At 41.3% G+C, this 15,390-nt stretch overlaps 1 protein-coding gene across 6 annotated transcripts in view; it reads right to left on the minus strand.

The window, feature by feature from the left end:
- Positions 1–14,710, minus strand: part of ntng1a (netrin g1a) — a 119,728-nt gene extending 105,018 nt beyond the window's left edge. For 4 of the 6 annotated variants that reach the window (XM_063484045.1, XM_063484044.1, XM_063484043.1 and 1 more), the window contains exon 1: positions 11,798–12,568. The gene's annotated coding sequence lies outside the window, so the exon portion shown is untranslated. Of the gene's footprint in view, positions 1–79; positions 99–11,797; positions 12,569–14,348 lie in introns of those variants that run through there. The other 2 variants (XM_063484041.1, XM_063484042.1) reach the window with 2 other exon arrangements.
- Positions 14,711–15,390: the final 680 nt, after the last annotated feature.

The raw sequence follows: 15,390 nt of genomic DNA on the forward strand, positions 1-15,390 counted from the left end.
CTTGTGACCGATCATTAGAAGCCACCACAATACAAAAACACTATAGGAAGTTAAAATGTTCTCAGTAAAGGTACAGCACCTGTGTGTGTGTGATCAGCAAAGACCTTCAGTGTCTTCCAATAATACCAAACGTCCTATGGCAAGAAGAAAGAGACAAAACTGTTTTCAAGAGTGTCTGAGACTACCAGACCACAACATTACAGGTTAGTAATTAATGATGACTGGATAATGAGTCATGGAGCTCCAAAATACTGTATTCATGGCATATCACACTTAATCAAGACAATATCCTCAGCCAGGTAGTAGAGGCTTTGACCCAGAAACAGGGTTGCTAAATCTTTATGTAATAAGTGCATAGTTGAAAAGATGAGATGAAGAGATACTCATGAGATTTGTGAGAATGAATCAAAACAGTGAAATCAAGACAATGAGCGTAAAGACAGTGAAATACTCATGAATACTCCAAATTCCTTTCCATGGGTTTGTCTATGCAACCAGAATATTACAAATAAATGTAACAGTTATCTGATCCATACTGATATAAACCAAGTGATTAAAGCTGCCTTTTTGAAGGACAGAGTGAACCGTACTCCACAAAAATGAAGTGGCCACTTTTGATATTGTCCCACATTTCAGCACTACTAGTTCATGACTGTTCACAAGTTTTAAAGGAGTCTCACAGATGGTGGATTGTCCATTGCAGGAGCCACAGTCCTATATCACATACAGTGATTTACTTCATAGCGTCTATAGGATCCATTTATAACTGCCAACCATTGTGGGCTATGGCCTCGTTTTTTCTTCTGTCTTCAGCCTTCTCTTATTTATTTTTTCCACATATGCTTTTTATTCCCCTTTTTGTGAATTTAGGTTTCTTTTTTACTTATTTAAAACATCTTTGAAGTAAAGCTGTCTCCGACCCACATTTATCTTTATATTTCAAAAAGCAAGCCAGATGACCAAGGTCGTAGGTTATGTGAACATTTCCTGCTTCCTGCCTTCAAACAGCAGCCCAACTGAGAGTGATTGATGGAGAGCAGACTTGGAGACTGAAGGCTCCTTCTCTGGTCTCTGTTGTGCTGCTTTTTCAGAGTACGTGTGCAGCAACAAAACACAGTTTGTAGTCATGCCTGATCACTTTCACCTAACGGACACTAAATTAGGTCTAAGCGATCTCTGATGTTCACTGATGGTGCAGTACTGTTTTAATTGCTAACTTTAATTGCAATTGATTAGATTAGATTAGATTAGATTAGATTAGATTAGATTAGATTAACACAGCCATGTTTAATAAACCCTAAGGGCAATACTATGGGTAAAATTGGATCATATTATCATACTACAGACACACACACACATATAGATACACATATATATATTTATTTATTAATTTAGGGAGAAGTTGAATAAAAACTAAAGCTCAGAATTATCAAAATGTGCTAAGAAGCAGCTGAGCACAAGCTGTGACAGGATTATAAAAGGAAGTGTAGTGTGAGAGTGTGAGAAAGTCAGTATGTGGAAAAAAATAATACACTTCTATAGAAGCTGAAGTCACATTTAATGGTCTACCTGAAGCCTAAAGATGTGTTCAAATGAGTAGATGAGTATAAGCATAATAGAGACAGAGATGAATGCCCAGATGAAGGGAGTCCACTAAGGACAGTGTAAAGACATATTTAGTTCTATTTCACATGCAAATGTAGCAATAAGGCTATTTTTATTTGCCTCTTAAAATGTAAATTGGACGCATTGTACCAAAGTAGGGTAGATATGCGATGCTTCTGTGTTTCACACTGTGGCATTTGGAGTCATTTCAATCCGACTGAATGTAAATCATAATTTTTAGAAACAGTCAAGGTCAGGGGCAAAGACTCAGTAGCATACAAATACACTGTGCAAAGCAGCAGAGGCACAAAGTGGGAAAACATCCATTAATAATGTTGGAAGCCAGATGATATAAGCAGAAAAATCTAGCATATGCAAGGTACCTAAAAACAGGGCAAGATAAGATGAAAAAAATAACTGCAATTGATCACTAAAGCACATATCCTGAGCTTTAGCACTCATTCTAAAAAAAAAATCCATTACAAGAATTAGTGGAAAGAATTAAATTTTGCAGGTAAAATAAGTGAGAAATACAATGTGAAATATAAAGTAAAGTATTGCAGGTCAGTGGACAGAGGAGGGAGGAAGAGGTTGGGGGGGGGGGGGAACTGAAGCACCTTAAATGTAAAATGTAAGAATGTCAATGGGGGAGATGTCAGCAGGTGAGGAAGCAGCCAATTATCCAGACGAACTCTTGGCACAGAGCTCCCTGTTCCCATTAAGAGACATAATATTACCGTGTTAAGAAGGAGACTAAAGAGATGGCTGGAAAGTGTCCGTGTGTGTAATAGTGTGTGCGCATGCCTCACGTGCAACCTCTGGATAAAAAGTGGTTCGAGTCATGGGTAATGAGACAACAAGCACGGGCGAGGGCTTCGATAACAAGCAATAGAGATCACAAAAGCAGGGTCATTATTACTCCACTAGCCTGGACACAGCAGCCCCTTCCTCTCATTACTCCCTGCTTATAACCCTCTGTCGCCCCAAGCAGACGAGGTGAGAGAGAGAAAAGGAGAGCAGATGGAAGAAGTGTGGATGTGCATCTTAAGTGAGAAAAGGGTTTATTTTAGGGCAGGCTGCTTCCTCCAACCATCGATCAAGGTCTAAGGACATCAGAGGAGGCGCGCTCGGAGGAAGCCTGAAAATTCTTCCACGTATAGGAATATATACTGCATCGTATGCACATGGCAAGTAACAGTGGGAGGTCGCTGAATATGAGAGAGGAACGGATGTAGAAAAAAAAGTATTATTTTAAAACTCTTTAAAAAATAGCTTTTCTCTTTCAACAGAACTGCATATTGCTCAATCGCTACAAAACTACTTTTTAAAAATGTTATTACACTGATGTATTAAGTTGTAATGTACGTTTAAAAAACAATCAAGTCATTAGCAAAAGTTTAAATACGTCACAAGACCTGTCCCAGTTGATGAAAAAATATATTCAGTATGATAAAGAAAACCCCCACAGCATTTCTTCTGTTAGAGGTGGAAACACAAACAGATATGTTAGAAATGAGGCTATACCTAATAAAAGTTTGGATCTCACATCTTTATCCTGTTAACAAATGTCTGAAACAATGATAATGTTTAAGGTTTTCACTCATTAATTGTTACTTTTTATTTTTAGCCACAAAAAAATCCAGTCATGGAAATATAAATTCCTATGATCTCATATTGGGAAGAAAGAGTTGCTTTAATTTTTTTATTGATTTAATTATGATATTTCTAATTATTAGAGTATTATAAAACTTTTAAATGCAGCTTCTTGGAAAAATGGTAAGAACTACAGCTCCATGTCTGTGGGTGCCCCTCAGGTTGCTATGGTATTTATGGGTATGCCTATTTTTATATTATTATCTTTGACTTGTATTTTATGTCTATTCTGTTTCATAAAAACAAATATCATATTTTCTATTCAAAAATGTCAAGGGGATGCTGATGTTTACCAAAATAAAATAAAATAAATCTCCACAGTCTGCGATGGGAGTTTACAAACAAAAAATCAACTGAAAAGATAAAAAGGGAAAGATTACGACCAAAAAAATGGAATAACACATCCAGGTCCAGGCACTTCAGGTAAGTTTGGACAAGTACTGAAAATAAACCAGTGCACACTGGCTGTAGGGATACAAAGCTACCAACAGAGCATCTTCACACACTATAGATGTGCGACACCAAATATGTGCATCATGTTCTTTTCTAGGCTTGAGAGGCAATGCTGAATTCACAGAGTGAATTGGTTTTGGAGTTTTAAACGTTTAAACAATCGCACTAATTAGCTTTACCTCCAGATCCTTACTAGGTTGACTTTGGCATTGTTCTGACTGAAGGCAAATCGGATTTGTTTCTCAGATCAGATCTTAAGGGCAGACTGCTGACTTTCGTATTTGCCAGTGATCGGATCAGATTTGCGTATCCAGACAGTACCAGAACCAATCTGCATGAGTTGCTGTGGTAACAACACAAGTGTCAGTAACTGCATTGCTCCACTTGTGACGCAGCTTTCTAAGAAGCCTTCCCTAACAAAGTAGCAGCATATAATTTGCTTTGGCATCTGTTATTCTCCATGTTGCTCTCTATAGCGCTCTGCAAGTGGCAGCATGAATTACACTCAAACTTACATTTCTCATAATTTTTTTTTTCTTTTTTTCCACAATTCCTAAAATCAATCCAAATAAAATAAAATCTCGATATGGCGAGAAACAGATTTGGGCTGACAACTCGAACAGTTATTTAGTTGCACGTACTTGTATCACAGATTTCTTTTTTTCGTCTAGATTTGTGTCACATTATCATTTTAAACACATTATTAGCTGATCAGAATACAATTCTACCCAAACCCAAACCCCATCTACATCTCTCATTATTTCTTTCTGCTCTGGAAAACCTTTTTTTTTCTTTTTTCTTTTTAGAATTTATTGTTCCTTTCATCGTTCTGGTCATTAAGAGCATACATTTTTAAAACTTTAATCATAGGAAACCATATTTCCACCAGTGCTTTTTTTTTTTTTAAAGTTAAGAAACCCTGCCACTGTAGCCTCGCACTTTTCATCAGTGTGAAAGAATTGATCAAATTCCAGCATCAACATAAATGGGTTAAACAGAGTTGAAATGAGCATAGAGAAACTTTCAAAAGGTAAAAATGAAAACAACACACACACACACACGCACACCCACTGTGAAATATACTGAAGGCCAAACATCCTAGTAAAGCAACGACAAATGGAGCACGTAAACTGTTCAGACTACTTCCATCAGGAAGGAGGTTCTGCAGCATCCGGTCCCGTACCAGCAGACTGAGAGACAGCTTTTTCCATCAGGCCATCAGACTGCTGAACACTTCATAGACACCTCACCCTCACTACTGGAACTTCAACATTATGCACTCCATACTGTATATAAATACCACTGTTTTGCACATACCAACCTCTGTATATTTTATATATCTTATTTTATTGTTTACTTTATTTCATTTGTAAAACATGTATATACATACTATATACACACTCAAACACACACACGTAGAAAAACATATTTAGTATACACATTCAGTAATGTACAGGGTGGGCCATTTATATGGATACACCGTAATAACATGGGAATGGTTGGTGATATTAAAGTCCTGTTTGTGGCACATTAGTATATGTGAGGGGGCAAACTCCTCAAGATGGGTGGTGACCATGGTGGCCATTTAGAAGTCGGCCATCTTGGATACAACTTTTGTTTTTTCAATAGGAAGAGGGCCATGTGACACATCAGACTTATTGGTAATGTCACAAGAAAAACAATGGTGTGCTTGGTTTTAACGTAACTTTATTCTTCCATGAGTTATTTACAGGTTTCTGACCACTTATAAAATGTGTTCAATGTGCTGCCCATTGTGTTGGATTTTCAATGCAACCCTCTTCTCCCACTCTTCACACACTGATAGCAACACCGCAGGAGAAATGCCAGCACAGGCATCCAGTATCCGTAGTTTCAGGTGCTGCACATCTCGTATCTTCACACCATAGACAATTGCCTTCAGATGACCCCAAAGATAAAAGTCTAAGGGGGTCAGATCGGGAGACCTTGGGGGCCATTCAACTGGCCCACGACGACCAATCCACTTTCCAGGAAACTGTTCATCTAGGAATGCTCGGACCTGGCACCCATAATGTGGTGGTGCACCATCTTGCTGGAAAAACTCAGGGAACGTGCCAGCTTCAGTGCATAAAGAGGGAAACACATCATCATGTAGCAATTTCAAATATCCAGTGGCCTTGAGGTTTCCATTGATGAAGAATGGACCCACTATCGTTGTACCCCATATACCACACCAAACCATCACTTTTGTTGGTCCAACAGTCTTGGAGGGATCCATCCAATGTGGGTTAGTGTCAGACCAATAGCTGTAGTTTTGTTTGTTAACTTCACCATTCACATAAAAGTTTGCCTCATCACTGAACAAAATCTTCTGCGTGAACTGAGGGTCCTGTTCCAATTTTTGTTTTGCCCATTCTGCAAATTCTGTGCGCCGATCTGGGTCATCCTCGTTGAGATGCTGCAGTAGCTGGAGTTTGTAAGGGTGCCATTTGTGAGTAGCTAATATCCGCCGAAGGGATGTTCGACTAATGCCACTCTCCAGTGACATGCGGCGAGTGCTACGCTGTGGGCTCTTGTTGAATGAAGCTAGGACAGCCACTGGTGTTTCTTCATTAGTGACAGTTTTCTTGTGTCCACATTTTGGCAAATCCTACACTGAACCAGTTTCACGAAACTTAGCAAGCAGTTTGCTAACTGTAGCATGGGAGATGGTCTCGTAGGGTGTCTTGCATTGAAATCTGCTGCAATGACCCGGTTACTGCGTTCACCAGATATCAACACAATTTCGATCCGCTCCTCACGTGTTAACCTCTTCGACATGTCAATGGGTGTGAACAAAGAGAAACTTGTAAATAACTCATGAAAGAATAAAGTTACTTTGAAACCAAGCACACCATTGTTTTTCTTGTGACATTACCAATAAGTCTGATGTGTCACATGGCCCTCTTCCTATTGAAAAAACAAAAGTTGTATCCAAGATGGCCGACTTCTAAATGGCCACTATGGTCACCACCCATCTTGAGGAGTTTGCCCCCTCACATATACTAATGTGCCACAAACAGGACTTTAATATCACCAGCCATTCCCATTTCATTACGGTGTATCCATATAAATGGCCCACCCTGTATATACCTTTACATATTGTACATATATTTATTACTTTTTAGATTAGCCATTTTTATATTTTGCTTGTTTTACGTTATTGTATTTTGCACAACTCTGTTGCTTGTGAAGCTCGCACACAAGAATTTCACTCACATGTACTGTACCAGTGTACCTGCGCATGTGATGTGACAATAAAAGTGATTTGATTTGATTTGATTTGACGTTTTGAATAGAAATAAGCTTAAAAACATGAACATGTTAGATTGAGAAATGGAATTATCAAGATTTTTACACATACAGCCATACATTATTTTGCTTCTGCTCTGTTTTGTTAAGTTAAAATAACTGTTTCTTTGTTTCTTCAGCAGGGACGTTGTTTCGATATGACTGTATGTGCAAAAGACCTACTGTGTGGGTCGGAGTGGAGTTGCCATTTAGACTGAAGGTAGACTTTTTAGTGAACATGAGGGGTTTAGGGCAGACCGTGCAAAATAATAAGTCTCAAAAATCTTACATAAGGATTTAAAGAAGTTTGTCAACAGTGGGTGCATTTTCTGAAAAGCAGATTTGTACGGGAGAATGACGCAAAAACCCCAGTAGACTGGAGAGCACAAGTCTGGGAGCTGAACAGATCTTAATTTGCATGCTGAAGAAAAACCCTTTATGACTGCGCAGTTAGTCAAGAAGGTACTCCAGGATGTGTGTGCACAGGTTTCAGTGTCAACAATCAAGAGAAGACTTCTTGCAGATGCTCAGAGGACCTGCTGCAAGATGCAAAACCCCGGTAAGCCTCAAAAACAGAAAGGCCACCTGCAGCTCACATAAACATCCAAAAAGAAAGTTTTGGAGCACAAGTGTATGAAATGAGGGAGCAAGTTTTGTCTAAACGTAGAAAGAAGAAAGACAGGAAAACTAAAAAATAAGCAGCTCCACCCAGAGCATCAAACATGGAAGTTGCAGCTATTTTGTTTTGAACTGCTTCCGGTGGAACTGATTGTTTCACACATGACACAATGCAGAGGTGCACAAACTCAACTGATGGGTTAAACCTAACTGGAAAATTTGTCATCATCCAGCAAGACTGTTTTCCTAAACAACCAAAGAACATTTTAGAGTAAAGACGAGGTATTTCCTCCACTGGCTGAGAGCAGACACCCCACAGAACCCACGAGCTCAAGGAGATTACAGTGAAGCCCAGAGAGAGCATCAAGCATCTGCTGATATCTGCGAGACAAAGACTTCAGGCCGTCATTTACTGCAAACGTTTTCACCAAAATATTATATGTGAGGATTTGCTTTGTCCAAATGAATCCCTGTGCTGTGTCTCCACTCAGCTGTTTCCATAATGACACAAACCCGATGAAATTAAACATATTTAAGGTGTTGGTGCTTTAATGCACAGACAGTTACTATATGTCAACCTGAATGGGCTGAACACAGAGCCTGGAGAACAACAGATGCTTACTACTGGATTGTAAAGAAAAATTACTTCAAGGCGTTAAAGCAGTGACTTTAAGGTGGGGCGTAGGAAATAAAAAGCAGCTTTAACTTCTATTAAAGGTCTTTACAGAAGTGTGAGTGTGATAAAAAAAAAAAATCTTAGAAACAAAAAGTGTTAGTCACTCCGGGAAAAATAGCAATGTATTCAAGAGCCTTGTTCAGGTAGTGTCATAAACCACATACAGTACAGCAGTTCCTCACAGCCTGTCTGAAACATCAGGGGACTGTAGACATCAACCCGCCAGTGCTGCAACCTGCAAGCTTTTATATTTAAACACATGAATCTTTCACGAGGCCCCGTAGAACTGGGATGGGGTTGTTCGGTTGGTGAGGTCACCACCCATCAAAAGCAGCCTTTTCACCCAACTGAACGCCTCTCTCTGGGGCTGAGAAACGGCCCTCTGCGTCCTCTTCCATTTCATCCCAGAGGAGCACACGAGCACTGACTGTTTATCCTCATCACAAGGAAAAAGTTACGCGCATGTCCCCAGAGCTGCACTTTACTACTAGTGGGAGTCACTTGTAAACCATGCACATCATCAAATAAACTAATGAAAGGACGACTCTTTATCAGTTTGTAGTTCTTCCTTCTTTCTCACTCTAGCCCTAAATGTGTACGTCCAAATCTAAATCCAGTGCTTTTGCCCCACTTTAATTCTCCATTCTTCCGCTTTCTAATTTCTGTTTATATTGAAAATTCATTTCTGTTGACCAGTGGTTTGTGTGGGTTCAGCATTTTCTCCTGCGATTGACTGCCAACATTCTCCACTGCTTCGGGCAGCATTTCTTTTATTTTTTTTAGTCCGTCTGTGAACAAAAGAGGCCATTTTGTCACCCAACCAAAAAGAACTATCAGGTCATAATCACTTCCAAACCATCTACAGTGGCCCACAGGGGGCAGTACTTACACACCTGCCACATTATAAAGCAATTTGATGAGTAATAATATCCCAAAATGTAAAAAGTGTCCACTTTAGCTCTAAAGGGTGCACTCAGGACAGGGTGCGGTGGAAAAATTATGAGCTTACAGCTGATATTTGAGCTATTTTCCTGCCTTTCATTTTTAATTTCACACATTTTATGCACTTTCAAGGGCAATTTCTGACCCTGCTTCTGTCCTGTCGCTACCTGCTTTCATCTTTTCTGACTCCACCTGTTTCATATTCCCTACCAGTGCCTTACTATAAGAGAAACAAGAACGCAGGAGTGAGAAGGGGAGAAAGACAGGATGGCAGATAGTCGGAAACAGATGAAAGATAGATAAAGATAGAAGCTGGCTAGGCTTCAGGAAAGAAAAAACCCTCCTGCCTGCTCTCTGCACGCCGCTCACCAGATTTCTCTGCCTGCTTTTTTTCAGAATCCCTAATCTTGCCTGTTAACAACCTGCCAATAGGGCCGCTGTCCTCATGAATAAACATACGGAGAGTGGAGCATGGCCCTGAAAACATGACAACCAGCGTTCATGTGAGCACGCCTATAATGCATCCCCGGAGCTTGCCTCCGACTCAGTCCATCACTTAGCACTTTTTTTCCACTTCTGAAAATGTCGCCGCCTTCAATTGGCAGGCTTATGATCTTTTAATAATGATGACAGGTAGCAAATGGGTGGAGTGCTGAAAGCTATGAAGAGGCTGTGTGGTGGAGATGAGTGGGCTGACTCACAAGAGCTCAGAGTTAAAGCTCCGCTGCGGGGTTAGACAAATAATTTGCCTGTTTTTGTTAACTGGGCTTGCACTGGCCCTTGTTTTCCTCTCCTGGTGTGATAAATGTCTGACTGAACCAGATGCAATAAAAGAACAGAGCCACGAGTTCTGTCAACCTGATGTTCATTCATTAAGAATTTCAGTTGCTCTTCTCTGAGAAGCTTTCCCACCCTCAGGAAAAAAAAAAAGTGAAAAATGGACAAGATAATAGGCAGTGAAAACTGGATAGTGCTGGCTATCAAAAAGCCATGCTGGAACTCTAAGGTAATCATTCCTTAAACAGGATGTGGCTGCAGTCTGTCTTTGAATCAAGCATCTACTGGAGCCAGACAGGTCAGGCCTCTGAAGGCGCACAAGTCCCTGACGGCCAAAGAAGACGTGCTTCACTTGCCTCCACCAGCTGTATCCGCCACCGTCCTCCATCACTCCCTCTTTCCATCCACCCCCACCCCTTCCTCTGAGCTGCTCAAGCTGCCTTGTGTGCTCTGTGTGTGCGGGAGCAGCACTTTTGACAGGGTGACTGTGGCGATGCTGACCCAAGTCGAGCTGAACGCCCTCGGGCGTCAGTTACTCCAGCTGCACATATACAGCAGCGCGTGGGGCACCCGATGAGACAGTGAGACAAGATCACTCCTACTTGCTCCCTCCCTCCCTCCTCCTTCTCTCTGCTTCCCCTCGCCACCGAGCATGCTTCTCTTTGCGACACAGGAACACCTTATGCATTATTAAAGACACTTTTCCTAAAAAGGCTGCTAGCACATTATTCTGCAACCACAGTGACATGTCTGGATGCTCAAAATGTCCACTTTAGCTCTGAAGAATGTGCTCATCCAGGTAGCTCTCTCAAGCTGACAGTATTGTGAAAAGGTTGGAATAGTCACACAGTTTAAAGCGACAGACGCTTGGACCACACAAATGATGGCTCAGTGTTACCTACGAGTTTTTGATAGCATTAGATATAAATGACAAAGCACATAAAGCACAAAGTGACTTCAAATCTGATATCAGTCACTCATTTATGCCAAAAGCAAGTGTAGCTGATGCTGTGTATGAAGTGTAAACTAAATCCAGAAACCCTCTAATGCACACTGTGATCCTCCAGTCAGAATTTGGATGGAGCCTGAACCAAAGAGCGCTCATGTTTAATGATAATGGTTAAAGGCATCTGCTTAAAACAGCAAGTTTTTTTAGACTAATTCAAGGTGAAGCCATTCTAGTCTTGAAGATTATAACTATTATTTAAAAAAATAGCATAACTGTACTGCCACATACTGCTGTGTGACAGACCTGGTGTCACTCACTGGGGCTAGGAAGCATCTTTAAATCACATCAGGAGCTACCAAATGTGCAAAAGTGACCAACACCTAAACCAAATATACCAAAAAGGCTTCTAAATGCAAGAGACAACACAAGGATGCATTAAAGGTGGAGTAACTGCTTGCAGCGTGACACTAATATAATTATACATGGCAGTGAAGCAAGGACGTTGTAATACGTTCCACAAGGGGGCGCCTCTAAAAAATGACCTGAGGAAATTGTGTCATGTTTTGGATGAATTCAAGGGCACCTTATTTCTACATGTTAACAAGTCTTCTTTGCTTTAAACTTTGTCAAGCTGTCCAGAAACCAAAGCCCAACAGCTCCCTACCCCATCCTTAGCTGTTTATTGCTGGAGATAAATGCATATAAGCCAGACTCACCAACTTCCAGCAATGTTGGAATTTATTAACCGGAGTGTAAAAATTATTACTCAACGCACAAAAGAAAAAGTAAACTTCACAAGCAAATGGAAAACTCACATTTCTTTGAGTGCCTCTCTGGGAGTCCCGCTGCTCTTTAACGCCGCTCAACAAGTTCAGAGCAGCAGAATGAACATGAACGAAGAATGAAGCTCTTTAAGACGCGCTCCTTAACGGGAACGTGATGAGTACGCACGTCAGTCTCCGAGGAATCGCTGTGCGCACCATCTCTCGCTCTTGTTTCAATCAAGAGGAGGATTTTCCTGCCACTTCAAAACAAATGACTGATCACCGTCCTGAGGGCTCGGTCAGCACCGCGCCTGCTGGAAACGCGGGGGATCTCTGAGCAAGACTCCGGTGCCAAAGTGTCCATCATCCTCTTTTCTGGTGTCATTCCATCACGGCGTCAAACCTGAAGCACGATGATGTCCACGGAAAAGGGAACCCCCCACCCCATCCCATACACACAGACGCACGCACACACACACACACAGTACCGCGAAAGAAACTTTGACCTGCTGGCGCGCTTTCCTCCTCTCTGCGATCTGCTTCCTATATTTCCAAAGACTGCTGAGAGCGGATCTCTGCGCGGATCCCGTCCCCACTCTCCCCTTTCTCTCCTTCTCCCTGGCTATGAATAGGTTTCAGCCACTCAACAGGGACATGAATCACAGACAATTAGTCTCGGCTGCTGAGAATATCCGCTCGCATCAACGCATCTTCTCCTGGCCGTTTCCCCAGCAAGGCGCAGCACCAACCGCACAGACGGAGATGACGGGGAAGATAATGCGCTCCGAGGCTCTATTAGATGAGACGCACACTCAGCGTGTTTCCCCCCCACACACACGCATACCTATGGTTTTTCTCCACACCCCTCCAGCCCTTCTCCACTTCGACTTACCCCTCCACCCCCCACCCACACCCCTTCTTCACAGACATCAACACGCACAATCCTCTTTCGGGACCCGTTAGAAACTCAGAAGGGAGGGGGATTGCCTGTAGTTGAACCTCGTTTGGTTGAGTTCACACGAGTCGCCTGATCGAGTTAAATTATCCAACAAATGTGGGCGTGAATATAGTCTCAAAGGAATGATTGCATCCGGGCAAAATAGAGGGGGGGATCATACTCTTGGTGTTACTACTTAACAGCCATCCGAGCATGTGAGAGGAAAAAAAATAGAAGAAAAAGCCAATATTTGTGCTTTTGATTTCACATGCAAAGCCATTGTGAAGTGTGAACGTGTTGAAATGCCAGGATCTTATTTATAATTAGATTTATTAGCTATAGTTCTAGTAAAGCGAATTTAATGTGTGTTGTAACTGTTCAAAATGGTGCGTAATTGCTCCAAAATCCCTCTGATGCAAATAAAAACAGTGGTACCCTACGTTCACTGTTCCCGCCTCGTTAAATGGGCTGTTTTAATTCCAAATACGTGTAAATTGGGACAGATTAGCATAATATAACCAAGACTGAAAAAAAAATGGAAATAAAAAAATAAGGGCGAAGGCACCACTGAAAGTGTCTATTTTAAAATTTATAAACTCAGTTACTGTGGGTGAATACGTCCGTGGGATTACTTAGATATAAATAATATAAAAATCTGTTTATCAGAGTTTAACATTCGAAGTTTAACATCTGTGGGTGAAGAAGCGACGTTGTGTACATTAATTTAAGGCTGTCATAACCTACTTTAAAAAAAAATTATAATAATAATAATTATTGTTTAGCTAGCGCCCAGTGTGTTCTGTATTATCACCTCTTAACACAAGGAGCAAGAGAAGACGGGATGTTAAGGAGTCGGGTCATGACACTTGGCGCACAGGTTAACCTCACAGTAGCTTGACAGCCTTACTGTTGAACCAGTGTCTACAGTCTATCTAGTCTCTAAAGGCCAAGACAGGCCCCTAGTCACCCCCTACCCGAAACCAACCTGTGTTAAGGCTGGTAATGTTCAAGGATGTGGTTAAAAGGAAAGAATAGACACACAGACTTCATAGAAAACGTTCGTTAGGCTTTTTTTTTCTTTTTTTAAATATCGATCAACGAACCTGAGAGAAAAAAAATTTATTTGATGACAAGTGTGGAGCCTTATTGTAATTTTTAGTTTGACTTTAAAGTGGGAATATCGGCACGCAGCAGTACTGATTCGTTTCGAGTTAGACGTGGAAATGCTTCCTGCTTTGGTTCTGTGCGCCTACAGCGCATCCACGTGTCCTTTAAACAACGTATACAAGTGATTTGGAGCGGGATTTTAAGATAAATCTTTCTGTTCGAAGAAAGTGTGAAACAGCACTTTCTTAGTAGGACAGCGGCATTCAGGCTACACCTGATCTCATATTGGGTGTACCACAGAAAAGGTACCGCTTTTTATTAGAGCATCTCTCCGCACGGGAGAGTGTGGTGCCGAATGAAAGCACAGCAAAGAGAACCTGAAAGGTAAAAAAAAAAATAGCATGTGATCTCAAAATAGTCGCCTTACTTTCTCTTATCACGACGCACCTTTTGGTCGCCCACTTGGCGCGCGTCGTAGCGAAGCTTTAAAAGTTTATGCGCCCCTCCATCCAGCTGGACATCAATTAAAGAAATAAATCGGCTGCCTGAGCCTCTCACCTTGGGCTTCAGTGGTTCATTCCGTCGGTAGCAGCCGGTAATGTAGCCTGTTGCAGACAAATAAATCCGCTTTAAAACGGGACATCTTAGCACTGAGCGAGAACGGCACACTCCGCGACCCGCTTGTCTCTGCCGCTCCCGGGGAATGGAGAGGAGCTCCCTGCACCGACGCAACGTCACTTAGACCTGGACACACAGGTGGAGATTTTTCCAGGAGAAAATCCCACAAAGTCGAATGTAATTGTATCTTTAAGCGTCTGGTTATTAAAAAAAAGAAAAAGAAAGAAAGAAAGATTAAAAAAAAGGAGAGACACAGAGACACCTCGAGTGGCCCCTTAAAAAAAGAAAGAAAAAAAAGAAGATCCTCGGAGACGGCAGAGTGGCCAGACCCACTGCTCTCAGACACAATGAGGTGGTGAGGCTTTGACAACTGGCTTTCACCTGAAGTTTAATTCTACGAAGTGGCGAACAATAGCTGAGTGTAACCATGAACAGAAATATACATATTCTTTAATTTTTTTTAAATTTTATCTTATTTTTTTACAATTATATGGCTTTAAGTAGGAAATGCACTGTCTAAATATGTGACAGCATTAAAACTCTGGAAACAGGAGCGGCAGCATCGCTACTGAGTGGGAAAACTCCTCTACTGTTTGTGGCAGAAAGAAAAAAGCTCTATGGAAAAACGGCTGGCAGTAATTCTGTTAGTCTTCATTTCGAGCAGCTGCTTCCAGAGAGGTGTTTTGTTTGCTTAAAGTCACGTTGTTAAAAGTCAAAGGTGTACCGTCTGAGTAGACAAACATGTAAAACTTATACTGCTAAGCAAAAAGCTGGAACAATGGATTATATAAGCTGTGAATGACAACATATTGCAACACTAGAGGGGTTAAGCAAGTCAATCAACTGATAAATCAAACAGAAGCATGCCGTGAAGCTACTCTTGCCTGTTTTGTTTTTTGTTTTTTTGCTTTTCAAATTGGAGAATATTGCATTATTTGCTCACTTGTCTTGCATCTTTAGCAGTTACAGCTGAGGGAGTGGG

The sequence above is a fragment of the Pelmatolapia mariae genome, linkage group LG9 (genome assembly GCF_036321145.2).
Source record: "Pelmatolapia mariae isolate MD_Pm_ZW linkage group LG9, Pm_UMD_F_2, whole genome shotgun sequence".
NCBI classification, from domain to species: Eukaryota; Metazoa; Chordata; class Actinopteri; order Cichliformes; family Cichlidae; genus Pelmatolapia; species Pelmatolapia mariae.